This window comes from Calypte anna, chromosome 2 (assembly GCF_003957555.1).
Source record: "Calypte anna isolate BGI_N300 chromosome 2, bCalAnn1_v1.p, whole genome shotgun sequence".
NCBI lineage: Eukaryota > Metazoa > Chordata > Aves > Apodiformes > Trochilidae > Calypte > Calypte anna.
This window is the reverse complement of record NC_044245.1, coordinates 14,983,159-15,009,407: the sequence shown is the minus strand read 5'-3', so window position 1 is coordinate 15,009,407 and position 26,249 is coordinate 14,983,159. Positions and strand designations below refer to the sequence as shown.

Here is a 26,249-nt window from a genome sequence, read left to right as displayed (position 1 = left end):
TATAAATAGAAAAAAATAATAATTCTGTTTTAGGAAGCAGGGTGAAGTTTTATTGGAAAGGTTATCATCGCACTGGATTTTTATAGTGTAATTGGGCTCATGTTTTGCACTCAGTCCTTTAGTCACATTCCAGGCTGATGCTTTGAAACAAATTTCTGAACATTTATTAAAAAAGAAAGAAGAAATAATATAGTGGTAGTTGTGTGCCATCTAGTGTTCCTCACATGAAGCAGACTTTCTGGGGAGGTTTGCAAATGTTCCCACGGGAACGACATCCCACATCCTGCGCTTTAAGACCATCCCAGGCTTTACTTTGCCTCCTCTGCAAAACGCTTGCAGGATGAGAGGCTGTGAAACCTCGGTGGCACCGGGGGGAAGAGAAGGAAGAAAGGCAACAGCAGGAGGGGAGAGAGATTTCAGTTTTAATACCAGTTTAAAACACTTTAAATATCACCTATAGGCTGCACTAGAGCATAACAAGGATCACATCAATGCTGTGGCAGTCCCTGAACTTGAAGAACAGAAGAGCAGGATATAGCTTCAGTCTCAAGATAGATTCAGTGTAGTTCAGACCCTGTTTTGGTGTGTCATGGACCTGGTATCCAGGGACTCTGCCTTCACGAGAAAAAATGGTCTACATGCTTTATCTTTCTAAACTATTCTGGTGTAGTATGTCTCACTTCCAGTATGTCTGTTTTTATTGATCCCAAAATAACCAAACTGAATACCTTGAGATGGGTGTCACAGTTAGTAACAGGCTAATTTTAAATGGTGTAAACAAAATACGACTGGAGAGATGAGAAGCTTGCAGGGAATGCAGTAACACCACAGTGGCTTGAACTTCACCAAGGTAATAAAGAAAAGTCTGTAAAAATGCAGAAAATTGAATCCACATGGCCCGGGCCTTAGACAATAAGCCTTGGAGATTGTCATTTAGCTCTGGCATTGCTTATGTGAGTTTTGTGGATGACCACAGGGCAAACATTTGAAACCACACATTGTTCTGTGCATTAATGAGGAAAGGAGGTGTTGAGAAAGGGAACATTAAATGGAACTGAAAATATTTGAATTAGAGAGAAAAAATAGTACTGGGTATGGGGAGGGAAGGAAGCAGACCTGAGCAGAAAGTCTTAGTTCAAGTTGAATTTCGACAGGCCATATTTTTATCAGGCACTTTTGCTCCACTTTAGGTAAATGTAAATTACTAGGAGAGATACTATTTCCAAAGGGAAGTCAGCATAAGAAAATGTAGATAAGCAATGTAGAAAAAAGGCTGAACTAGCCTCTCATTCTGTGGATATCCTGTGGTTGTGCGTAAGGTTCAGGGTAAAAAAATTAGAACACTTATTAGTATTAAAATAATAAAATCACTCAGTTTTTTTATTGGTCCTTGCAAGCTTTGCTGATCATCTTTCTAATACTGTAGTACCTTTTTCTCCTTGTACTTACCTCTTTCAGTAGTTAAAGCAAAAAGGCTTTGCAAAAATTGATTAAAAAAATCAATTAACTTGAACTAGCCCAGGAGGTATCTTGTAGACAAAATAATAAGAATCTGCCTCCTTTTCCTAACCAGTTATGTATTCTTTGGATTTAAATCAAAATCTTATTGGAAATTCAGGATTCTTTTTCTCTTAAACATAACTTCTCTAAATCATGGACTATGTCTCTGACTTTTCCAATTAGTTTGTTATTGACCAGAATAGCTAGTGAAAGATTCATGGGTAACCCCCAGTCACCTTTGCTGCTTTCATGATCCATCGGGTGAGTCACTGCTTCATAATTCCTCCCCTGGAATTCAAACAGTGTAAAACTTAAGGAGGAGTTATTTCTTTCTAAGAGCACTCCAAGTGAATAGGAGATCATCATCTGCTCTGTGCCAAGGGCAGGAGTTTCCTTGCCACATTCTGTGCCTTTTGATTTTAATGGGGAAGTAAAATACTGAGAAAATACCAGCAAACTGCAGTCATGGTAGTGTGTGAAGGACATAGCTGTACACTAACACTGTTAACCAGAGACTGTCTCTGACATCAAAGGGACTTTGTGAACTATGTATGTAGATTTCCCCAAACTGTTACACTAAGTTTGCCTTTCTATGTGTGTATGGTATGCACAATGCAACTAACAGCTGATGGGGTTGGGCACATCCTCCTATACAATGTTAATAATAGGGAAAAAATAAACATTGCACGCAGCAGCATAAAATGATAAAAGCAGCCAGTTTCCTAAATGAAAGATGAGATAAAGCTTGGGTCTGTAACTCAGGAAACACATCAGCATTTTCATCACACACAGCCTGGAGTGCTGGCTATGAACAATAGGCTGGCGATACAAGGGGAGGAAAGGAGAGAATTATTTAGTCTAAACAATTTATCTAAGAAAAATTTAATGAGCTACTTCTGTGTTTCAGTACAAACATTGGTTTTCAGCTCAGATGAGCAGATTCTTTAAAGCAGCATCTAGAGGATTATTAGCAGGGGTGGAAGGCAGAATGCTGAGAGGGTTGAGCAGATGAGTTTTGTCATCACTTCGAAGAGAGGGACAGGATAGGAAGATGCTCTGAAGATGCATCCACATAAGGGAATGCAGGATGTTAAAACAGAGAACATTTCCATGAAAAAGAGCACTAAAACTCTCAGGATGAGTTATAGCGGCCAGTTACATTTGCGTGAGAAGGAAGTTTCTCTCTGGAACAAATATACATAGAAGAAACCATATGACAAACATCTGAGTGCTGTAATGTGAAGCAGGACAAAAGCTGCCCAGATTCTCATTTATTTATTTTTGTTATTTTAGAGCTTAGCAGCATCCATCTTGGAACAAGACTCCATCATAGCAGTCCCAGTTTGAAATTACAAGCCCTGCCACAAAATCTGCAGAACTGGACTGCAGAAGCAGTGGTGGGACACAGTAAAGGATAGACAACCAACCAGAAAATAAAGCACGTAAGCTGAGATGACAGCTGGTGCCCTCTGCCCATCAGCAGTCACCCTGCTGGGATGGTGGAATTTGCAGCAAAGAGGTGTTTGAAAGAAAGGATTAATTTGGAAAGATGCAACAGGCTTGAAGCAGACAGGTAGTTATGAAATTATTGTGAAAAAGAAATTTGGGCTTGCAAGTGAATTCTTCAACTATTATCACTGTTATCTGGATTCCCTGTTCCCTAAAATTGACTCTTTGCAGTGGGAACCAGGAGGCAGAAATCCAGAGTATATACAGCATCTCTATGGCAATCTTGCAGGCATATCAGAGAAATGCTGACAAACCTCCTTGATACAAATCTGGCTCTCATTCATTTGATTCAGTAGGAACCTGCTTCCTCCAGGCAGCAGAGAGTGAATGAAGGTGCTTGTTCCCCTGGATAAAGTGAGGGCACCCACATGCCCAAACTGAACCCAAGTACAACTCTTTACTTTGAAAGTTTTCAGGATATATCAAAGGAGATGTCTTGGTTCCATCTGTCTTTCCTTCTTGGAAGGCTGGTCTCATTTCTAAGTACTTATCAGGGGAGCTAAAGAAAAATCAGAACTATGACAACATTTTAAAAGCTGGCATCCTTCCCATGCTTTCAAATGGCTTTTAAAACATAATGCTTTTCATGTACATATTGCTAGGTAACACTGAGGCTGAATTTTCTATTTCAAGGTAATTAACTTATCTGTTCCTCAACATCAGGATTTCACTGGCAAGGGCTAAGGGCCTCTGAGAACCAGATATCACAGTAGAACAATTGAATTGCAATTTTGGAAATTTCTGGAGTTCTGTTCATATTTATACATTGGTGCTTACCAACTATTTGTTTTAAGGAAGTGGAATCTGGAATGGAAACAGTGGGTCTGAAGTCCTTGCTAAGTTGCCAGAAACTCAGTGGTGTCATGCCAATTCACAGGACCAAGCCAGGTAGCCTGAAAAAATATCAGGAAATTGTGAGGAAGCTGAAGGAGTAAAGAGCTTTCCACCTGGCCTTACACAGACCTCTGCAAAGCTTCCCTGTGCCTCCATGGGCAGCAGCCTCTTGCCTGTAGGAAAATGGAATGCATCTGTCCTTGTCCTACCAGGAGACTTCATGCAGGCCCTGCTGGATTCTCTGGAGGGCATTTACAGGTTGCACATATGCCCTTAGATTGACTTACTGGAGGATTCAATTCTTTTCTTTAAATATATTTAGGGGATTGGAGGGAAAAAAAATAAAGTTCTTTGGAGATGAAGTAATGGCAAATATGTTGGAGATGGAAAAGAGAGGCCAAGATTTAGACCTCAACAAGCTTGCCAGTGGAATAAGCTCTTCTGTGTAGGATACGAATAAAGATCCTCTCAATGTATAACACTATTTTATGATCCCTCAAAAGAGGAAAATTGACTTGCCAGCACAAAAATTCTCATATCAACAATATTGAATGTTTCAGCAGAAAAGCCTTGAAGAAGTGAAAGCCAAGAACATTAAGGATGCTGAGGCCTATTTTCCCCTGCTTTTAGAATCCATAAGAGTTGGTAAAAAGAGACACTTTGTACCAAAGTTTTTCTGGCTCGAAATATCTTCGGAAATATTTTCTAGCTTGTAAGGAGAATTCATATTTTGGGACAAATGCTTTGCCAAGGAAACAAATCAAGAAATTACATTCTACTTTGGAAGGCTCTGATTATTCTGCCAGATGGCAGGACTTCTTAATGTGCCATAGGATAGGCTAAACAGCAAATACAGGAATAGCAGAATATGGCTTACAAATTAAGTGTTATGGAAATCTATCAGCTCAAACCGCTTAAAAGATTTAACAAAAATAATAGTTTCAAAAAGTAACTAATGATCTGATACAGATTTTAATTCATGCTGAATGTATACTTCTGGCCAGATGAAAATAAAGATTGAAGTGCTTTTAGCATATGTGGCATATAGAAATATTTCACCAAGATTCTCCTTAAAAAACAACCAAGGAATGGTTCTGCTTTTTGCCTCCATCAGCCCTCCCCAAACCCTGTTTCCACTCTACATAATTCCACATAAGAATATGTAGCAAGATGTCACAGCTACTCTGTTACTCTGCTCCACTGTGGGTTTTCTATGAAAAAATAATTAAAGCCATATATTGTCAGTGTTGTCTAATGGAGCTTGTGATTGTTACCAGTTGAGCTTAATGAGATAGTAAACAATACTTTTGCCTAAATGCAAAGGGGGGGAAAGCAATGCGAAGACTGTAGAAAAATTAAGGCAAAACATACCAGAGAATGAAGTAAAATGTGTAGCTTGCAACAACCTAACTCCACAAAGGGTCAGTATCACAAGCAAAGCTGTTTTTCCTGCCAGATAATTCAGCTGAATACATTTTTCTTTTTTAACAAATCAGCTACAGAGACTTTTAGGTGGTATTAGCCCAGGTTCTGATCACATTATTTAGGTGGTGAAAAACCTTGTGAGGGAGTGTTTAGTCTTGGGGGGGATAATTTAGACTGCTGAAATTAGGTGCACAGACTTCTGCAGTCACTCCAGAGAAAGAGTAGCCTTGCAGGCTGATGTACAGTATGTGAATTAAATGCTTTTTCCATTGTTTAAATAGGGAGCTTGTAACTTAAGTAGGTTGACATGAGACCCCTGCATGTGGAATGAACATTAAACTACCCCTGAGGATGTTATCTGATGTAAAGACATGCCTGACACTTCGCTCCATTTGGATTTGGTGTCTTGATGATTTGGAATTAAGTACACAATTGTGGTTTTGAGGGTAGCTGCCCAGTTGCTGAGGATTTGATGACATTTGCTTACCTTGGAGCTGCTCAGGACACTGCTCTGAAGTATTTTGTTAAAAATATCTACCACTTCCCAGGCTTGTGCTTTTACCATAAGTCTCCAGAACAGACTGAGTGAGGCAGTGCTTTCCCTCTCTCCTACCTGTGCCGAGCCTCCATGGGAAGCACAAAGCATGGTGAGGAAGGAGCAAAAGAAAGACTATGGATGTGCCATCACTCCCGACTGTATGTTGTGCCCAGTGACTCTCAGAAGGAAGCACACCTGGTCTCTGGCTCTGAACACAATGTGGTCCCCAGAAGTTGTTCTCCCCCAAGGTGTGTTTTGAGCAAAGGAAACATCTGCATTGGGCAGTCCCAACATGCTAAGAAATAACGAGCCCAGGGCTGCCCATAGTCATACCGTGGTGACCCCTTCTTACAGCTGAACCCTGTTATACAAGCTGAGGTCAGGTCTCCACAGACATTGGAGCCACTTCTTTGCCCCATGTATTCCTGAGGAGAAATGGGGCTCATTTACACAACAAAGCCATGAAAACAATATTTTGGTGCTCAAAACAGGATTTCCCAAGGTTGATGTAGATATTTTTATTGAGGTCAAAAGGCTGCAAAATGGCCCTTTTCTCTTTCAGGTGGAAACAAAGCAAAGAACTGAAGGTGCTGAAGAGACTGTGCATTGTTTTGCTTTTGTTGTTGTTGTTGTTTTTTTTAAAGGGAAAACACAGCTCAAAGCATTTCCTTTTCTAATTGTGTTTTAAGTGGCTTTAAAAGATGTCTTTCTATTCATCTAGCCTCTTATTTCCACAGTGTCTGAATGCCTAATGTGAATGATTGTATATTTGTTGTTGAGTGAGATGTGTGAGAATAATGCCTGCAGGATTTGTCTAGCAACAGTGTGTGGTACTAAAGGGCTGAGGAAAAGAAAAATAACTGATGACTTGTTTTCTGTGTACCAGACTTAACAGAGAAAAGTTGGAATGTTTTGGAAGAAAGGACAAAGGAAATGACAATAAGGTGAAGCCAGTTTTCATCAGATTAAATTTACATTGACTGCTTTAGAGATTTTTGCAATTTGTACTGTGAGGAGAAGGAGTCTCTTTCTCTGGCAGGCTCCCCGTACATCTCCATGGGTCTCTACTGCTGTCTGTCTGCCTGCCTGTGGATATTTAATTGAATGTGAATATTTTAACAGGAAAACACAGTGTATGGCTTAACCAGGTCAAAGAAGATTTATTCAGCCTTCCCATATACTTCACAGGAAGACTGGAAAAATAAATACATTCTTGTGTTTTCTTATTCTAAGTGGCTGAAATGCATGCGTTTCTTGCTCCTGTTTTATTCAGAATATTTATGTATGTTTACTTATTAATTAAATTTCTTATAAGCAGACATAAGACCTACTTTCATTCTCCAAACCACTTAGAGAAACTACATCATCTTTCTGGAGCTGTTACTTACTCGGAGACTGGGTTCCAGGAAAAGATGTGGGGGTGTTACCAGGGAGTGGGCAGGGAGAAATATTTCTTTCATTTACATAAGGCAATCCATTTTCCATAGCCATCCACAAGATGGATATCACAGCTCCCCATATATCTCCAGGCTGCTCCAAGACCTCTTTCTGTAGTCTGTAAGGTCGTGGTGTGTCAGGCAGTGTGGCACATGGAGAGAGGAGGCTCTGTGTCAGCTGGCAGGGATCCTGGCAGTCTGAGGCTCTCCTGATCAGCCCATCATGTCCCACACAAATCCACAGCCATCCATGTGTGACCTGTGTGGTCACAGAGCTGGAGAGGGACTATCAGATAGTCCTGAATGAACTGTGAAAAAAATCTCTAAATGTAATGTTTCTGCTTTGCTCTGGTGAGTGTGCTGTGGAGCTGGGGGTGTTGTGAGTGCTCATTCGAAAGCTACTCTGTGATGCGGTACAATCACACTGGCCTTGGTATTTGTGAATTATTGCTGAAATTTTCAGAATATTCTAAGGAATTTGAATAACTAGACCCAAAGCACTCATGAGAGAGTTTTCTATGCTTTGCTTTACAGAATGAACAAAAAACGTTCTTTTCTATATTCTTGTTTTACACAGAAGTAAACCTCTTCAGAGCTGGTTGAGCATGGCAATGAGCTTTTCTTCCAGGGAAGTGTAAACTACAGATGAGCTCCTTTGGGACACCAGGTAACTGAAACATATAAACAGTACACAGGCATAGCAAAACCAGAACTTTGTGGCTCAAATAATTTTCACAGGAATGAGCATGGGGGCTGGGGCTTTAGTGAAAGAGAAAACATCATGGAAACACAGAGAGGGAAAAAGCCACAGAGGAAAAAAAGATTATGTTGTAGGAAAAAAAGCTGATGGAGAGCTTTCCAAGAAGAGAATTGGCTGAAAGGAGGTTTGGAGATGTGACAGAAGAATGTAATTCCTCTTCGACTCTTGTTCTGTTGAGGAAGATGGGCAGTTATAAATTATTATAAATGAGGAGTTTTGCATCATAGGAATACTGAATTTTCTCCTCAGGAAAAAAAAAATCCACCAAAAAGGACCATCCAGTCTAGCTCAAACAGTTCAGGTCAAATAGATAAAAAATATTTATCCAGACTTTGCTACTTGTGTCTATACAGTGTGCCCTTGCTGGGGTTTATCAATGCCAAGAGCACGTTATAATTCTAGAAGAGGGGAGGCAAGGGAGCCCTAATAAATAAGTTACAGGGAAATTTATGCTTCCAGCCACCTGCTACCCAGTCAGCTGTGTTAATGCCTGGCAAAATCGAAGTCCCTGTGAGATTTCCTGTCTCCTGAATATTAGTTTCCCCTGTAGTAGGTAGATACCTCTCTAATGGGTTTCTGGCCACCTGCAGACCTGTCCAGCTGGGTAAATTGCATTGCATTGTAATGAACCTGCTTAGGCAACCAGGAGGAAAGTTGCTTCAAAATTATTTGCATAATGGGAAATAAACCCCTTAATTAAAATATTATGCTCTTAAGTAGCAAATAGAAGAGTTAGAAAACTGGAAACTCTTAATTGTAGCTTGCCTTTTTGTCCTATCTCAAATGGTAATGAATTCAGCTCATAGTACCTATAGCAGGTCACATTACCAGGACATACTAAGTTGTGTAGTCTGTGTAGTGAGACATATGGGGACATTACAAGCATTATCTGGACATGCTGCTAAGATATTTTATTAAAATACGTTTTCCAGACACATTGTTATGCAATGTGAGCCTAATGTATTCATAGTTAATAAATTCTAATGGATGTATGAACGTGCATAGGAGGCAAGGTCAGTGAGAAGGTAGATGTGTCCCATAAATAGCATACTCCAGAGACTTTTGTCTATGAAATGATAAATTTCACTCTCCTATCCTTTTCACCTCCCCTAGAAGCACCCGTCATGGGAAAGGTAGCAGAGGGATCCAATGGAAACATCAAGGAAGAGTGAAAAGGATAATAATGTGCTTTTTCACATTGCCATGTGACTTGTCACAGAAAATGAAGTGGCAAACTCTGATAGAAAAGCAGATTTTCTAGCATGGCAAATGTGACAGGCAGGGACAGCCATCTCTAAGCAAAGCTGAGGTGGTGTCCTTCCTGGAAAGCCCTTGCCCTTAGGGTGGGAAGGTAAATAGCCCAGCCTCACAAGCTAGCTCCTGTGCACAAGGAACTGGGGAAATCTTGATTGATAGGTATAACTTTGAATGATATATTCTAGCCCAGTATTTTTCTATTGCAGTTCCATTACTGCAAATCTCTTTAAATCCATTTATTACAAAATGAAATGTTCTTTATCTTTTATCCCTTTCATGTATGGGAATAAACGGATTCAGTATTACCAGGTAGATACTGGGTACTTGAATTTTGATTATTAAAATTGCTGGATTTCTCCCAGAGTACCACAAAATGAAGACATGGTTATGAATCCCCCCATAGTCTATAAGGTAGCATCCATTTGTCTGCTAATGCATGCTGTGAACTGGTAGATTTCACTATCTAAACTGGAGAGGAAGAGAGTTTTCCAGAGTCTGGATCTGGACATCATTTCATTTGTGCCATGGTACCTAAGCAGGGCTGGGATGCTCACTTATCCCAATGGCTCTCTTAGGAGCCAAGATTATGGGGTGTCTCTGGGTATATGCCCTGCAAGACAGAGAGGATGTAATGTTTGCAAAGAAGAAGCTGTTTTGCTGCTTCTTTCCTAATCATAAGAAAGTCAGAGGAAAGACTGGAACTATGAAATGAGCCTCCTCTGTGGCAGGGTCTCCTTATGACCATGGTAAATACCTGCCTCTTCTGCACATTATGTCACTGCACTGGAGCTTTTAATTTGGCTCTGGTTGAGTGAATACTGTGACTGTCTGGGCTGTCCATTCCTTTATGTCCCTTGAGTTATCAAATGCTCCTCTGTGTTGAGGCATTGCTCACTGGGCACATAGTCTTGAACTTGGGAATGAAATGGTCAGCAGTTGGTGACAGCAACTACAAACAAAATCCATGCCAATTCTGGCTTTCAAAGTAAAAATGTAGCAGCTTTAACTACTATTCTGAATCTCTGCTCATTTTGTGAACTTTCTACTGGTACAAGAAGTGTGGTTAATTAACCTGCCATCACCTTCTTTTCTGTGAATCAGTAGTCACACTATCTACCTGGTATGCTGAAGTTTTTTGGTGATGGATGTTCCTCCCTGTGCTGACATTTTATTTAACCTCTTCATAATCTACTAAGTTAATTCAGATTTGCATGATATTTTTTTTCATCATATGCTAGTATTTCTAGTGTCTTGGTCTTTCTACTAATTTTGAAGTAGATAAACCAAATAACTGGAAGGTGTCCCAGATGGTCACTCTCAATTTGTTTCTTATCCTTTTTCAGATTTGGCCATGCTTTCGTGGAAGGTAAGGCTTCCCTGTCTTTAAGAATATACCTTACAATGGGAGCTCATTACATAGCATTTTCTTTCTTAGATATTTTGTGTGTTATCCTAAGGTTTCAATGAAAAGAAAAGCTACAAAAGGAGAAAATTTGCATTTAATAAAGAAACTGTGAAAAACCGATGCTTGAAAATGTCTGCCACTTTGAGGCAGCCTTAGAATAGTGAAATTAATAAATAAAAATTAGATAAAATGGAGAAAGATAGCTACTACTGCAATGCAGTGAAATGGAATTAAGGAGTCTGAGTGATTCTTTCTTGTAAAGGTCAACATCATCGACTGAATTTTTGTGAACCTAATAAATTCTAAGATATGCTATAAATAGGAGCATCTCAAGGGCAATACTTAAGTCATTCAATTGAAAAATGGGACAAAATAAATAGTAAAATGATAATGAGAAATGGCAAATCAAGTTAAAATGGTACGTTTAGACCTGGCTTTCTTGATAATAGAATTATAAAATGTTACCAAATCAATTCTTATTTATAATGCGTTTTGGAAAGAGATTAACTGACTTTGGATAAAAACCAGGTCTCTACACAGGTTTTCAATAATTCCAACACAATATGTATTTGACTGTTTTTAAAGGCTGTCACAATAATGAAAATCTCTATTTACATATTTATATTTTGATACAAATTTTAACCTGAAAATTCAATGTTTTATGAGAAAAGGAAATAACGTTTTACTGCATTGCATTCAGTATAGAACATTTTATATCAAATTTCACTGATAAAAGTACAATTAATTATTAAGGATCATAACTGGTTGCAGGCTTGTAATAAATTTTGTAAAACTATTTTTTAAAATCAAGGATTCAGGGTTTTCCAATAGTTAATACACTGTGGAAGATCAAATTAAATGACCACAGTGGACCCTTCCAGCTTTAAACTATATTCATATTTTTATAGCAAATACACCCCAATTGTATATCTGTGTACAATTTTTATTTTTATACAGTGAATCAGACTTCAGTCTGGTCTTTTTTTCCTAAGAAAGTCTGTAGTCAATGCTCATCATCTAAAATGTTCTGTTCCGGCTCTATCCTTACTGTAGAAGCTTCAGTTTTGTGCTTTGTCCTGACAGTAGAAATTTCACTGTCCCAAGAGCATGTCATGGTTCACAGATCAATTTTGTCTTTGGCGAAGCTGGGGATGATACCAAGTAATTGTATCATCAAGAGCTGGAGTTGGAGAAGGGATTTGAGCTGGTGACTGATCTCTGCATTAATGCAGAGGAGACAGCTGCCTCCTGGCCTGGCCAGCTCCTCCCTGCATCTCACTGAGGATGCTTCACCAGCCAGCCAGGTACAGACTACCCTTCAGCAAAACACAGGCATTGAGCTGATGAGGTAGAGAGTGAAAATTCAAAGAAAAGGTGGCACTCCTTGGTCTGTAGATTAGTATTTTCCACATTTGTCTCTAGTAACAGTTTATGTAATATTTAGCCACTTCCCTGAGCTAAAGCTCACTGAACTGAGTGGTGAAGGACAGCACCCAGAACTTCTTTCTACACTGAACCTTTACATTAAATTACATCAGAAAGAAAAAAAAAAGGGAACATGTGGACATACTCTCTTATATCTAGTACAATTCTGGTGTTTGAGGTCTTTTTTATCTTCTTGTTCCTCAGATATGTTGTCGTTCCAAATTAATGCATTTTGACTACAGCTTCAGCCTTCTCCCACTTTTGTCTGCTGGGAGCACACACTGCAGGTCAAGGTAAAGCAATAACAGGAAAGCATCTGAGCAAAGAGGCAAAATAACCTGAGGCAACACAGAGCAAGTGGTAAGGTCATGGAGAAGTCACAAAGAGGGCAGAACCTAAAAGAAAAAGAGACCAAAACAGGATACATACACAGAAATGATGCTGATAGCATCTCCATTTTGTGTTCAAGGCACTCTGCCCTCTAACAAAATGAGCAGTGTGACTCGATGGGTAGGAACTAAAGGTTAAAAGAGTAGCAGTAGCACAGCATGGTGGCCCTGGGCCTCTCTAGTTCCTCACTAGCTGAAGTCTGGGTGGTGATGGATAGCTGCTCACCCAGGCCAAAAGTTTGCAGGATCCCAGCATTATGTGTAAGTTGTAGCAAAATGCTTGAGAGCACTGTGAGAAACAGCTGGAGCAGCTGTGGGTGTTGCAGAGGCAGAGGACCAGGACAAACTTCTGGGAAGAAGCCAGCCAAGTGAGGAGCCATCCCTACAGCAAATTGGGCCAATTTAAACTGGCCCTTATTCTTCTTGCTGGAGATCTTTTGTCAAGCAAAGCTGAGGTTATGAAAGAATTATATGTTCTTTCTTTGCACTGAAGGTCATATGAGGTTCACCCTCATATCCTGAAGGTGATCCTTCAGGATCTTAAACCTGGTGAAATGAAGTCAAGGGTGACTGTGACAGGAAAAAAAAAAAGTGAAATAAGTTGTTATAGGTTAACCTTGCCAGGCAGGGTAGGCAGCTCAGCCCCATATGGGCACTCACTCCCCTGCAGCAGCATGGGAGGAAGATCAGAAGGGCAAAAGTGAGAGAACTCATGGGTCCAGTTGAAGTCAGTTTAATAAAGCAAAGCTGCATGCTCAAGCAATGCAAAACATGGAATTCATTCACTGCTTCCCATTGCCAGGCAAGCATTTAGCCTTTTCCAGGAAAGCAGGGCACGGAAGAGTTACTTGGGAAGACACATGCCATAACTGCAAAAATCACCCTGCTTCCTTCCAGCTTTTTACTGCTGAGCAAAATGTCATCCATTGTGGGATGTCTTTTTGATCAGGTGGGATCAGCAGTCCTGTCTGTGTCCCCTCCCAACCTCTTGTGAACCGCCAGGCTACTCTGGGGCAGGGCAGGATAAGAAACAGAGAAAGCCTTGATGCTGTGTAACCACTGCTCAGCAACATCTAAAACATCAGTCTGGTATCAACACTGTTTTGGCCAGATTCAAACACAGCACTGTAAGGACTGCTACAAAGAAAAGTAACTCAGTTCCAGCCAAATCCAGTACATGAGTGCATCCTGGTAGTTCTATTGTATTCATTTTTGTTATGTTTTCAATTGAAGAAATTTTCTTTTGAGAAATGATGCGGCAGAACTGAATTTCCTGCTACTTTAAATAACTCTAATGAAGCAACCCAGCTTTGTTGCAGAAATGAGCACTTAGGCACTTGCAGTTGTGTCATCCCAAGTCTGAGACCTACCAGCATCAACTGGCCCAGCATTATCTGTGTCTAGTTTATTCATTTCACTGTAGTACATCCCAAGTAATTGCTACACCAGTACAACAGACCCCAGATAACTCCAGATCTCAAAGAAGTTTGTCTATTAAATACATATCACAGAACAGAAAATAACAAACAAACCAACAAACACACACAAAACAACCTAAAAAATGGGCTTTTTCACTTTTGTAAACCATTAGGAAAACCTGTGGATTTCTTTGAACATCTTGAGGGCAGTTTGCAATGAGATACTCTGAAGGAGAAAATAACTCAAACTACTAGCTTTCAGCATGTATTAAGGAATCCAACAGCCAGAGCTGTGCTCTATAATTATGGTATCCAAGATAGATGAACCTAAATAGTTTTTGTATAGATTTCTGAAAGATCAATATTGCTGCTTCTTTTTAAAGCCTGTCCTATGACATAGATAGATACACCGGTAGAAAAGTTGTGTATTTGGCTGCTGCAGATGTGGGAGAATTTCTGACAGGCTCCCTGAAGATATTGAAAGAAATAATTAGAGCTTGTATTATAGTCTCTGACATACAGGAGTTTAAAATGTTACTTCTAAATATACCATATTGGTTTCTTTTATAAGAGTGGTCTAGTTTTTTGAGGAAAAATGATTCTGTAAGTGTTAAGTCTTTGGATACCTAAGCTTGTAAGAAATAATTTGAAGGGGTATTTATAATGGTGAGTGATTTCTTGTCTCTTTCATAAACCCCAGGAACAATAGGAGTGAAGGTCATCATGGCTACAATCAAGACCTGCTCCTATTTCTGTGTCCTGCTCCTACTTACATGTTTTCTTAGGTTCTGAATTTTAGCAACAAACTAAAATGCAACTTAAATCCTGCTGCTCTTTTTCCCTCATAAGGGGAATACAGAAGAGCAGAAAACAATGTCAGGAAACCCTTGCATTTATTTTTAGCCCTGTTCGTTAGTGGTTTTTCCTCCTCCCCTCCAGCCAAACTCCTGGTGAAGCTGATGACTAAGGATTGCAAGACCTGTCCGTTTCTTGTTGCCTTTTTCTTTCGGCTGAACTGAAGGCCCAGCAAGGTTCAACAGTTCAACAAAGCAAACAGCAACCCCTTCCCCAAAAGGGTAGTGCACTGCCAGAATAAAATTACGATGGTGATTCAAACAGAAAAGTGGTAGCTGGAAAGAAGCTAAATGCACATTTCTCCTTGTCACTGTATGGTTTTTGCACTTACCAGACAGCAGTTTCGTGCATGCTGTAAATCCATCTGTGTGCCCTCAGGCCAGAAGAGGCAGTGCTGCCTCTGTCTCTGCTCCCAGCCCTGCTGTCACCCTTGGTCAGGCATTAACTTATCTGCCAGAACATTTACCCTACCAAAAGAAAACCCACAAAGAAGTGAAGAAATGGTTGTGGTCTGGCTGACCGTGTGATTGCACAAGTTGTAGTGCCAGTGCCAGCAACAGGGTGAGAACATGCACCCGGGGATGGTGGGATGGCAGAATAACTCTTTCTTGGTGGCCACATGGTCTTCAGGTGGTTTAAACCTTTTATGAAAACACAATCTGCAAAATAATCAGGCAGGGAGTCTTAGAAACTCAGGGATACTTAATCTCAGGGAGACTCTTAAGTCTCAGGGAGACTTAGGAACTGGTGATTTGACTTACTGAGGAGGTGCACACTGAACAAGCAGAGCCCCACAGGAATTCAGCAGTAGGTGCCAATTAAAAGATCAAAGAGCAGAGATTCAAGTGCCAAAATTAGGTGATGATATTTGAAACAAAGAGTGATTAGAATTGTGAGGTGTTAATTTATGCAGCTGAAAAAGAACTTTAGAGAACTAATGGGTAAGGGTGAAATAAAAGTAATTAAAATTATATTTAATGAGGGAAGCAGGAAAGCAGGTTAGCACTGTTTGGTCTCTGAGGAAATTAGAAGGAAGATAAATGAAAGTGGATTGAGAAGATAAAAAAGCAAAAAAAATAGTTTGTGGAGGAAAAATAAAAATCACTAATTTGTTTCCTTTGTCTAATTATTAAAAGAAAAAAGAAAAATATAATTGTGACATTAGGGGAGTTTCATATTCCTTGCTGATACATCAGTCTCAGTTCCAGGAGTATTTGATCATCTGGATAGCTATCAGTAGGTAAAACATTTGTCAAAATTAATCAGCTTTAATAAAGCAAGATTTAAAAATAGTTCTGTAGAGGCTCATGTGTAGTGGAGGTAAAGTTTGCTTTCTCTGGCTGTGTAGCACCATATTTCTGCCAATATGTTGTGGAAAAACATCTGGCTTACTCTTGCTCACAGAAAAGGACACAACAGTGCATTGTATTGAATGGTTAAACTACTGATTTGAGCATTTGTTGTAGTTAGGGGGGTATTTATTCAAATGTTAATATCAATGCCATATGGCAAATAAAGAGTTCTTTGCTCTTAAAACTCCTTGTATTTATATGGTGCTGGTCAAATGTAACCAGCAAGTTCTTCCAATCTGTGCAAGTGCTACAATCTTCTGTATGCAGGAGGAAGGTGAGAGCGGTGAGATGATGCTGATGGCACAGAGGGAGGGAGTGCCAGAACTGGGATGAAAAGCTCTTGGTTTCCTGACTACCATGTATGGTATTGATTGACTTCCTACCTTGGGAAAAAAGTGACACAAAGATAACTGGGAGGTTGAAATAGCAAAATCAATGCACTATGGCAAATTTAAAGTTATTAGTATGAGAAGGCAGTGGGAGAAATGTCAGGAGACAATGAGCTGTTGTACATTTCTCGGAGGTAGATAAAATCCTTTGCAGACACACAAAGGTGTCCCACATAGCCACAGACACTCTTCCACATCTCATCCTTACGCTCCCAATAGCTCCCTATACCCTGAGGTCTCATCTCTGGATACCACCTGAAGAAGGTGTCTTATTCATCAGAGGAGGCCGTGAATTTCCAGTAGTGTCTGGCAATGCACTTGCTCAAAGATAGTGTGGTACAGGCAGTGGTGTATGCATACGATTGCTCAATGCAAATCCTTAGAAAGCATATCTTGTTTTTAGCAGTGTCAGTAGCTGTCCTTATCTCTTAAGCACCAGAAGGCTCTGCAGCTCAGGCTTCCAGCAGCATGGGCTGACATTGCTGCCTGCCAGCTGGCCAGCAAACAAGGAGCACAGAGGCCTTTACAAGAACTTCTTTGTTTTTTATTCATATTCAGCTCTCTATGAGGTGACTTGCTGTCTTCTCCACACTCTCCTGGCTCGGCTGCAGCTGCCTGTCTCAGGCTAGATCTGATGTCTTCAGAGAAGATATTTGGTGCTTCTAGTGAAACACCCTGTGTGTACCTGAAACATGGTCATCCACAGTGGTCTGTTTGTCCAGTAAGAATCAGTGTGTGGGAGAAGGAAGAATAACTAAGATGAAATTCATGAAACATGAGGCACTTTCCTTGAGCTCTGCATCTATGTTTTACTTGGTGGCTTCCTGCCAGTGTGTTACCTCATGTCTCTTAGGAAGAACAGAGACAAGTGCAACATACTCTTAGCTTCATTAGAATTATATAAAATTTATAACTGGCATGTTTTAAAGTATAATTCAAGATCCAATGTGATCTGTCAATGATCTGTCTAGAATCACTATGTCTATCACAGAATAGCCTTATTAATATATAATTAATAAAGTTAGATACTAAAGAACCATGAAGGCTTTTGTCGTGGCTAGAGGATTCTGAAGAAGGAAAATGTTTGCAAAGTTAAATTTATTATTGTCTTTCCTGCTACAGGAGCTTATCAGGTGTGAATACAGATTGTCATACAAAAATACCAGTGTAAAAACCACAGTTTAATAACAACTATATGCACACGTGCATTTTTGTATGTATGTGTGAAACCATACCAGTGATCTTAGAAGAACAAAATACAGTGTAATTTCCTGTTTAGAAGTAGGACAACTAAGGGGCTATCAGTCATATACAATATATATGCACACAAATACTTTACATTAAAAAAAAATCAAACATTTTAAAACTAGAGTAAAATGCTTGATAATTGCAGGTATTTTACTTTCAGGAAGTATTAGGCCATATTAGTAATAGGAATTGGACTGTGTACAATTATAGTATAATGTTGTTACATTGATGGCTTTCTATAATTTTAGATGAGATCTCAAATTTAGATCTCTTTGATTTTAAACCTACAAGAGCCTTCTCCATTTCCTCTCTCTCACAACTGAATTTACCTTGCTGGGTTAAATAACAGCCTTTACTGTGTTCAGAAGAAGGCAGTGAGTCAAAGTTGACAGCTTGTGGATAAGATGGCTATCTCTGTGTACAGTTCCATGGCTGCTAAAATTAAAAATTCTTTGCTTTTTATTTTTTTTTAAATTTAATTTTAATTTAATTTAAAATTTGTTTCTAATTTTAATGCTTTTTAATTTTAATGCAGATGAGCTTGAACACAGTTTCTATTTATCATGATAGTTTTTCACCTGCAATAATATTTTTTTTTTCAGAAATGGAGAATGATGGACATAGAGTACTGTCCACTTCAAAACACTTTGGCCAGTTAGAGGGACAGAGGTTGTTCCCAGGTCTGCACCCTTATGAAGACTGATTTCTCTCATGCTCCATTTGGCACTGATAAGTTTCTCATGAGTCCTCAGTCATTCTCTGCCTTTCCCATGTCTTTTTCCATGCTCCTGCTGATGCTAAACCATCTTCTTACTCAGTCTGGCTTCCATGCACACGTCTTCCGTGTTTCTACTAATGCGTTTATTGGCCTTTGGAGATTAAATGGGTCACAAGTAGCACGTATGACTTTTGGAGATGTATTCCTCTATTTTGGCACCATTTAGACCAAGGTTTATATATCTGAGCTCACGCTGAATCAATTTAGCATACTGGTATGAAAAACCCCACAAGAAAGCAAAATTCTATTGTTACTTTACTGACTTGATTTGTTAACAAACTAAAGAATCTTGTTTTTAATTTATACTTTTTTGGTGCTCATTTGAGTCTTCAGGTGAAAAAGTCCATCTTTCCTGGGGTTTCTTCTCTGCCAGGAGATCTGGAAGTGTCCCTGTGCAGTGTCCTAAGTCCAGCAGCTGAGATCCAGGGAGAAATGCCAGATGTACGAGGCATGGTAAAATGGAGAATGGAAAATGGTACTAATTAGGCCAATTTAATTAATACCTTATAAACCCCAAGAGTTTACAAAATGAAGTATGTAATTAGGACTAATACCAGTCCTTTGAAATCCTGGCCTTGAGAGGCCTGGTTGTTCTGTGGTATAACTAGAAAACAGGACTAGGATCATTAATAATATTCCTAAAAGAAAAGGCAAAGCAGTGAATGGCAAAGTCCAGGCTCAGAAGGTGGGTACAAGTGCCTAATGGTCAGGACTCAGAGCCCTGCAACTGTGTTCAGTGAGTTGAGCAAATTGAGTGTGGGAGTCAGTATGAGGCAGCAGTTTCCTTGTGTCTTGGAACTATTTAAGCTGTGAACATTCAGCCTGAAAAATACATGTTCACAGGGATCCTGTGGGCTTTGAGTTTATCATCTGGGAGGTGCAGCAGGTATTGCTGGCAGGAAGCTGTGGTATCCTTTCTAGCTTCAGTATGATTTAATGGAGGCAGAGATTTCTTCTGCAGAGGTTTAGGCTATCAGTGTTTGAGTGGCAGCGAATTGGGCCGAGATTTTTGTTTTAAGTAACACTGTTGGTAGGGTAATTCACAGTGGAAATCACTGGTGCAACAATATTTTCTTTTTGACACCTCTCAGTGCACAGCCTGAAAACTGAACTTTGGTTCAGTTTCCTTGAACTGCCATGATAATAAACTAGCACAGGAAAGTCCTGTCTTTGGCTATCTCTGCTGCAGAATCCTCTGTTTCTAGGATGCATGTAAAATACATAAAGATCCAAACAACCATGGGCTTTTTCTACTCTGTCAGTCCTTGTCTTTCCCACACCAGATCACCTCAGTTCAAGGATTTCCTACCTTCTTGGTGCGGAAGGGGAGCTTTGCCACTCTCCCTTTGCAGTTGCTTAGCAACACAAAATAAAGATCTAAACAAAAGGACAAAGCAATATGATTTAATTCACAAGACAGCCTGAACTGCTTTGGAGATAGTTACTTGGTACTAGTCTTTCTGTGGTTTGGCTTATGCTGCAAATTTTGTTCAAAACAGTGAGACACTCCCAGTTACCACCGGTATGCCGAAAAACCCCTTTGCTGCAGACACACATATGGCTACGGAAAAGACTGTTTCCTGGCTTGGTTCTTGCTGTCTGGGGAGGAGGTGTAAATAGATCAACAGGAAAATGCAGCTTGGTGGCATATATTGCCCCTATCCCGAGGGCTCTGACAGCAGAGTCCTCAGCTACTCGGTGCCAAATCGCTCTCCCAAGCATGTGCCTGCTGTGACCCCTCATGTCCCTGCTCCTCTCATCTCTGGCCAGGAGAAAACATCAGAGGCTGATACATTCATGTCTTCTTGCTGTCCCCAACGCGGGGTGACATGTCTCATTATGTACCCTGGTGGCACTTGGCACTTCCACTCAGTGCTGGAATGAGATGCAAGTCCTCACAAGGCACGTAATGTATGCGCGATCGGTGCCAAAGTGGAGCCTATCTCTTGTAAAATGGCTTTGATACGTCGATAAATGGAGCTAGCTGACAAAATTCCTTAACAATGAAGTATCATTTCAAATCCAGTATTTTTTTAGAGTGCTGAAGGTAGAAGGAGCCCTAATGACTAACAGAGGATCGTTATGTATGCAGGTGAAAAAGAAAGATGACAAGGATTTTAAATCAATCTATCACATTATGCATTTACCTGCCAGCAGTGAGTTTTTCACCTCTTTCATTTTCCACTGCCAAATACCACAGATTCAGGCTGGTAAGCAGAGCATTTGGGGGCAGAATTTACATTAAAAATGAACCTTTTACATAAATTATGACCTCTTTTGTTTCCCTGCTGACTGATGCACTTTAGCTGTCACATGCCCATTGTAGAGGGACTATTCTTTCCCTGATGTGTGCATGTAATTCTCATTAACATCAAAGCGACTTACAAGTACTCATTTGGGAAAGACAGAACCCAGAGTGCCTTACAATGCTTATGACAGAGGTGCCCAGATTTCCAGGTCCTACGAGCCACAATCCAAAATTTTCATCTGTCTGAGAGCCTCTCCCTCCCCACTGTCTCCCTCAGCCACCCCATGAGGCCCACTGCCCTAACTCAGATGTCCCTGTATGCTCAGCTGCAATTCCCTACTGCCTCCCGGAATCCTCCCGAGATCCCGAACTGTCTCTCTCCGTCTCCCACCTCTCCAAGAATCCTGGGACATCACACCTTGCAGCTGCCAGCCCCACCACCTCTGCTTAGATCCCTGCTGCTGCCTGCTTGGTCCATCAGAGGCTGTGGCACCAAGGAGCAGACAGCAAGCAGGAGGGAGCAGGCAGGAGGGCGAATGCAGCAGAGAGCAAGGAGCAGGCAGCACCTCCAGCACCAGCTGTGCCACACCTGGGTCCCTTCAGGTGCCCCATGGCTCTGGCATGCTTTGCAATCTGCCATCTTATCTCCCTGTGTGACTCATGGAGCTCCCTGAGCTGAATGAGGCAAACCCATGTGAACCCCTCCTGCTTCCAGTGGGCCTCCATGGGCAAAGGGGCTTCCTTACCACCTGCAGCCTTCCTTGTCCCATGGCCTGAGCCTCTGCTCTCTGCCTGGCTGTGGTACATCTGGTGTAAGAAAATGTGAGTGAGCTGGGGGTGGTGGCAAGCAGCGTGTGGATCACAGGGTTGTTTGGCCACCCCTGAATCATGGTCCCAAAGTGCTGGGACTGCAAAGCAAAGGTGTCACTGTGGGAGGTTAGCTCTGAAAGTGTGGAGATAATTTGCACTTCGAGAAGTGCTTTCATCCTCATGCACAGCAAGCACAATCTCTGTGTTAGGCAGAGGCAGGGAATCTGGTTGTTGGCGAATTTTCTCATTTCCACATCCTCTTGCAGCATGAGTGCTGCCTCAGAAGGTGTGGGACCAAACCCAAGCCTCCTGCAGACATAATGGAATGGGTAAGCAGGCAAGGAGTGGAAACCAGTGGAAAATTTCAAGAGCAAGAGAAGGATGACTGATGAAAGTTTGATAGGACTCATGCTCAATGTCTGTAACTTGTTCCATGGTCTTGGTGGGTCGAAGATCACAGAGACTTCTTAGGTCTTCATTTGATTAGGGTTATCTGTTTCTCTTTTGTGACATAAAAATGCTTTGAAATAATTTATCTAGACATAAATGATAAATTGAGAGGGGCATTCAGATGGTCTTCCAGCCTGAAATCTAGTCATAACAATAAAGTAATGCACAAAGTAACAAGATGTTTGCAACACAGTATGGAGGAGGGAAATGCTTTGCTGAGGAAAAGAACTTCCTGACACTGGCATTGGTGTTGAAAGGGTCATGAAAGAGAAAAGTATAACAAAACATAGACATGGATCATTGCAGTGAAATAACCACTCTCTGGACTATGTGTCAATATGGAGTTCAGGGTGTTTCCTGGCAGCGTGGGGTTATTGGCCACTTGAGGTTCAAATGAGTTTACAAGGTACTTTCCGATCTCCAGAATTTGCTCAGTGTGAAGCCTTGTGCATCTATCAGCTTTTGCATACTCTAAATTAAAACAACAAAACAAAAGATACCTCTTGCTATTTTGTAATTTTCTATAAGGATGAATCTGGGCGCATACAACTTTGAGTTAGCCATTTGTCTCCTGCCAGGTAACTGAATGCATTTAGTTTCATAATGCTGGACTCAAGTAAGCTCAGCAAGCCACAGTGCACATTGTGGTATGATTCACCACAATTACGCAGTTATTTTCAGTAGGAAATGTCTTTTCTCCTGTCCCTCCCACCTCAACCCTCCCCCCCAATATCTCCTTCTTGGGCACTAATGTTGCCTGGCAAAAAGTCTTTTTAACGGCAGAACTGGTAGAGAGGGCAAACCGAAAGGGGCAAATGCTTTTCAGAGAATGAAACTGGCAAGTGCCTGAGAGGTTGTACTGGTATTATGTGGCAAAACTTTCAGGCTGGTAAACATGTGCATTTCTTAGTATTTGCTTTCATGTGGGGAGGGGTGTAGTCTCAGTATCTTACATATGCCAACTAAGGGGAAACAGCCATCATATTGGTACAGACCAGTATCTGTGTTCAGATGTGTCTCATTTTCCATAGTTCTAAAATCTAATGGATCACATGCTCTGTGCTCTCTCCTTCCCAGCAGTATTTTCTCCAGAAGTTCAAATGTTTCAACAGTTTTTTTCCTATGCCTGAAGAAGGGAGTGAAAGGATGAGCAGAAACAGCAAGATGTGAGAGAGGATTAGGGCTGTGGGAGTGGTGAGCAATGCGGATGGTGACATTTCAACTCTAATTAACTAAGAAGCTTGGAGTCAGTGGTGGTGTGTAGCTACATGGCTGCTGGAGTACACTGGGGATTTGTCATTTCCTAAGATAGAAATTCAAGAATTGTGAGCTGAATTGCCATCTGGAAGTGCCCATCTCTACTCACAGAAGGAAACTGGCTGGCTAGCTTAGGCCTCACTTTTGGACGACTAGAGAGAATGCAGATGAATCTCATTGCTGTAACTCTGCACTTGATTTCTTTCTCTGGTGTTTAGCAGAGAGGATGTTAGCTTCCTCCTTTTAAGTTTTCTGCTTCGAAGCCTCTTTGCTTGCTTCCTTCCACCCTTGTCCTCTCCATTTCTCCATTGATATGCCAAAGCAACACTTTGACAAGAGATCAAATGACCAGAGTTTTTGTTACAAGAATAACGTCAGGGTTTAAAAATCATTGCACTCAGTGGAACAAAATGAAACCTCCATTTTGTGTAGCTTTATTTTCTTTTTGGTGAAAGAATGACAGCCTGGTGACTATACTTATCTACATGATTCCGAGCTCTTTCCACCATTACATCAGTCAAACTACACCTTGGGTCATGCTCACTTCCTCTCCACTACTTGGAAGTTTACGACTCCTAGACTACTGGCATGACTTTTAATAGCATTAGTTTTTTAACTTCCTTGTTACAGCCCCACCCCCAAGAAATCTACTTCTCTGAAAGCTTTTGAGTTTAATTAGTTACATTTTTCAAAGATGAGTAAAATGAAGCTGCAAAATACTTCCCACCTTCAATGCATTCAGGATTTTGACTTCATCCTTTCTGCTACTCCAAGTGGGAAATCTCTGTTCTCTCTACAATTCCTAATGAAATCACTGCAGATTGTATAAACTTGTCCAGTACAGTTCTGAAGTGATACCTTTGCTCTTGGTCACTGTACAGAGGATGCCTTTCCAAACTACTTGTAGTAATCTGCAGTGAGGTCCGTGCACTGCTGCACCATCACACTCAGTATGAGATCAAAGTGTAAACACAACTGCCTGCCTCAGGCAATTTGAACACGTAAATGGTGTGACACTTCAGGCTTAAATTGTAAGTTTGATGCTACATCCCTTTATTTAAGAGTCTCTCTGTATTTGAGGACTGCCTTTATTTGTGCTGAAATGCAATGGGAGAACCAGTGCTGTGGTTCAGTGGGAGCAGGCAACAGTAATGTCAGGAGCAAGATGGGAGGAGAACTATATCCAATTGAATCCAGACAGGTGGATTTATGCCAAGCTAGAATTTAATTAAAACACTGGGATTAAATCCACTTCTCCAGTAGCACCCTCTTTAATTAAGTGCTGGAGGCAGTAATATGGCTAAATTGTGTATCTTCTTGTTAGGCTTTCAGTGCAGTCTTCAGAAAAGATACAGCTGAATCTGTACACTGAGCAGTTACAGAAACTGGACAATTTGCCACAGCCAAATATTCTGTTTTAGTGAAAAGCCAAGAGTGTTGATGACAACTGTTTCTATTTCACAAGCAAAAGAAAACAACAGAAACAGAAAATAGAAATAGTTGTCTGTGCAGAGATGAAGACATGTTAGAAAACTGCACTCAACCTCTTTGCTTAATGAATTACTTCACTTTTCTTTAATCATCCTGTCCATGGAGAACCTAGGGTCACATATAAAATATAAAGTATTTTATTTGCTCTTCAGTGAATCCTTCAATATACTTGAATTTGTGTTCTCACACGTTTTAAACCAAGCTTTAAAAATGTTCTCAGAATGACAAACCCCTGCTTCAGGCGATCATTTAATCTTGATTGGCTGACAAGATATGTTTTCATTCAGTCCACAGAGCTAGCTTGTTTTAAAGGTCTAAAAATACCCATGATCTTTGGAACATTCATTCTCAGAGTTGGTCCTGCGTTGCTCTTCAGTGTTTGGAAAAGAGTGAAGTCTTTACAATAAAAGGATAATGATGTCTCGGAAAGTAGAACTTGAGCTTCCAGCAGCTGCACCAAAGTTCAATTACTCTAGAGATGAGATGAAATTTAAAAAGACAAGTCCTGTCACTACCAATGGCCATCAAATACATTTTACAGTCACATAGTTTTGTTGTGTGTGAAATATTGACATGATGCCAAATCTTACAGATGTATTTTAAAATGTTACTTATTTATGCTGCTGCACATGATGGCCAACAGGTTCTTGGGTCAAAAATCTTGAACAGATCCTATGTGCACATTAATCAATTGCCTATGTTTTAATTCTTTCAAGTGCAATTAAGAGCAAAAGAGTTAAAGAAACCCTGAAAAACTGCTAAATGATCACAATGTATTTGCCAATAGCAAACAAGCCAGCAAGTTCTTGAGATTTTGGCTTACACTGAATAGTAATTTACAGCTGAAGTTGAGCATTGGAACTGATTTGGGGTAGAGGAGAAAAGTAAACTTGTATTATAACATTTCTTTTGTATTGAGAGAAATAAACTCTCACAGACCACAATTCAGAACAGCTAAATTGAACATTTATTGAGTTGTATGAGTTAGGTGCCTCAAGTGAACCAGTATCTGCATGCAGTTATGCACCTAACAACATGTTTAGGGGCCAGAAATTATTTCAGCTGCTTGAGGAGTGAAAGCTTTAGGAAATTATATAAAAAGTTGCTATATGTATATTTGTTAGTAACAGTATTTATATGAAACTTTTTGTCTGAGGTTTTCTCACATTTTGGATGTCCCATACGAACTTACAGGTCCTGGTTTTCATATGGTAGCATCAGCTACTATACTGCATTTAAAGTAAAAACTAGTTTCCATGCTGGAAGCTATATGTAAGGTGTTATGATAAAAACTGAATTTGTGTCCTTTGCAAAAGTCAGTGAAAAATGTGTATTTGAAAACGTGTGTGAATGACTAATGACCAGTTTTTCCTGCTTCTGCAATTGGTTAGCATTTATGTTGCATTTCAAAAGTTTTTCTCCAGTCTCCTTTTCCTGTGTCCCTTATTACCTGTCTGCTAATAATCCTCTAAGAC

General features: G+C 40.4%; 1 long non-coding RNA gene across 1 annotated transcript in view; it reads left to right on the top strand.

Annotated features, from left to right (window-relative positions):
- The window catches only part of LOC115597901, a 35,659-nt gene extending 21,031 nt beyond the window's left edge, over nt 1-14,628 (top strand). The window contains exons 2-4 of the long non-coding RNA XR_003987241.1: nt 7,820-7,909; nt 10,603-10,625; nt 14,597-14,628. This is a non-coding gene — a long non-coding RNA (uncharacterized LOC115597901). The remainder of the gene's footprint in view (nt 1-7,819; nt 7,910-10,602; nt 10,626-14,596) is intronic.
- Nucleotides 14,629-26,249: the final 11,621 nt, after the last annotated feature.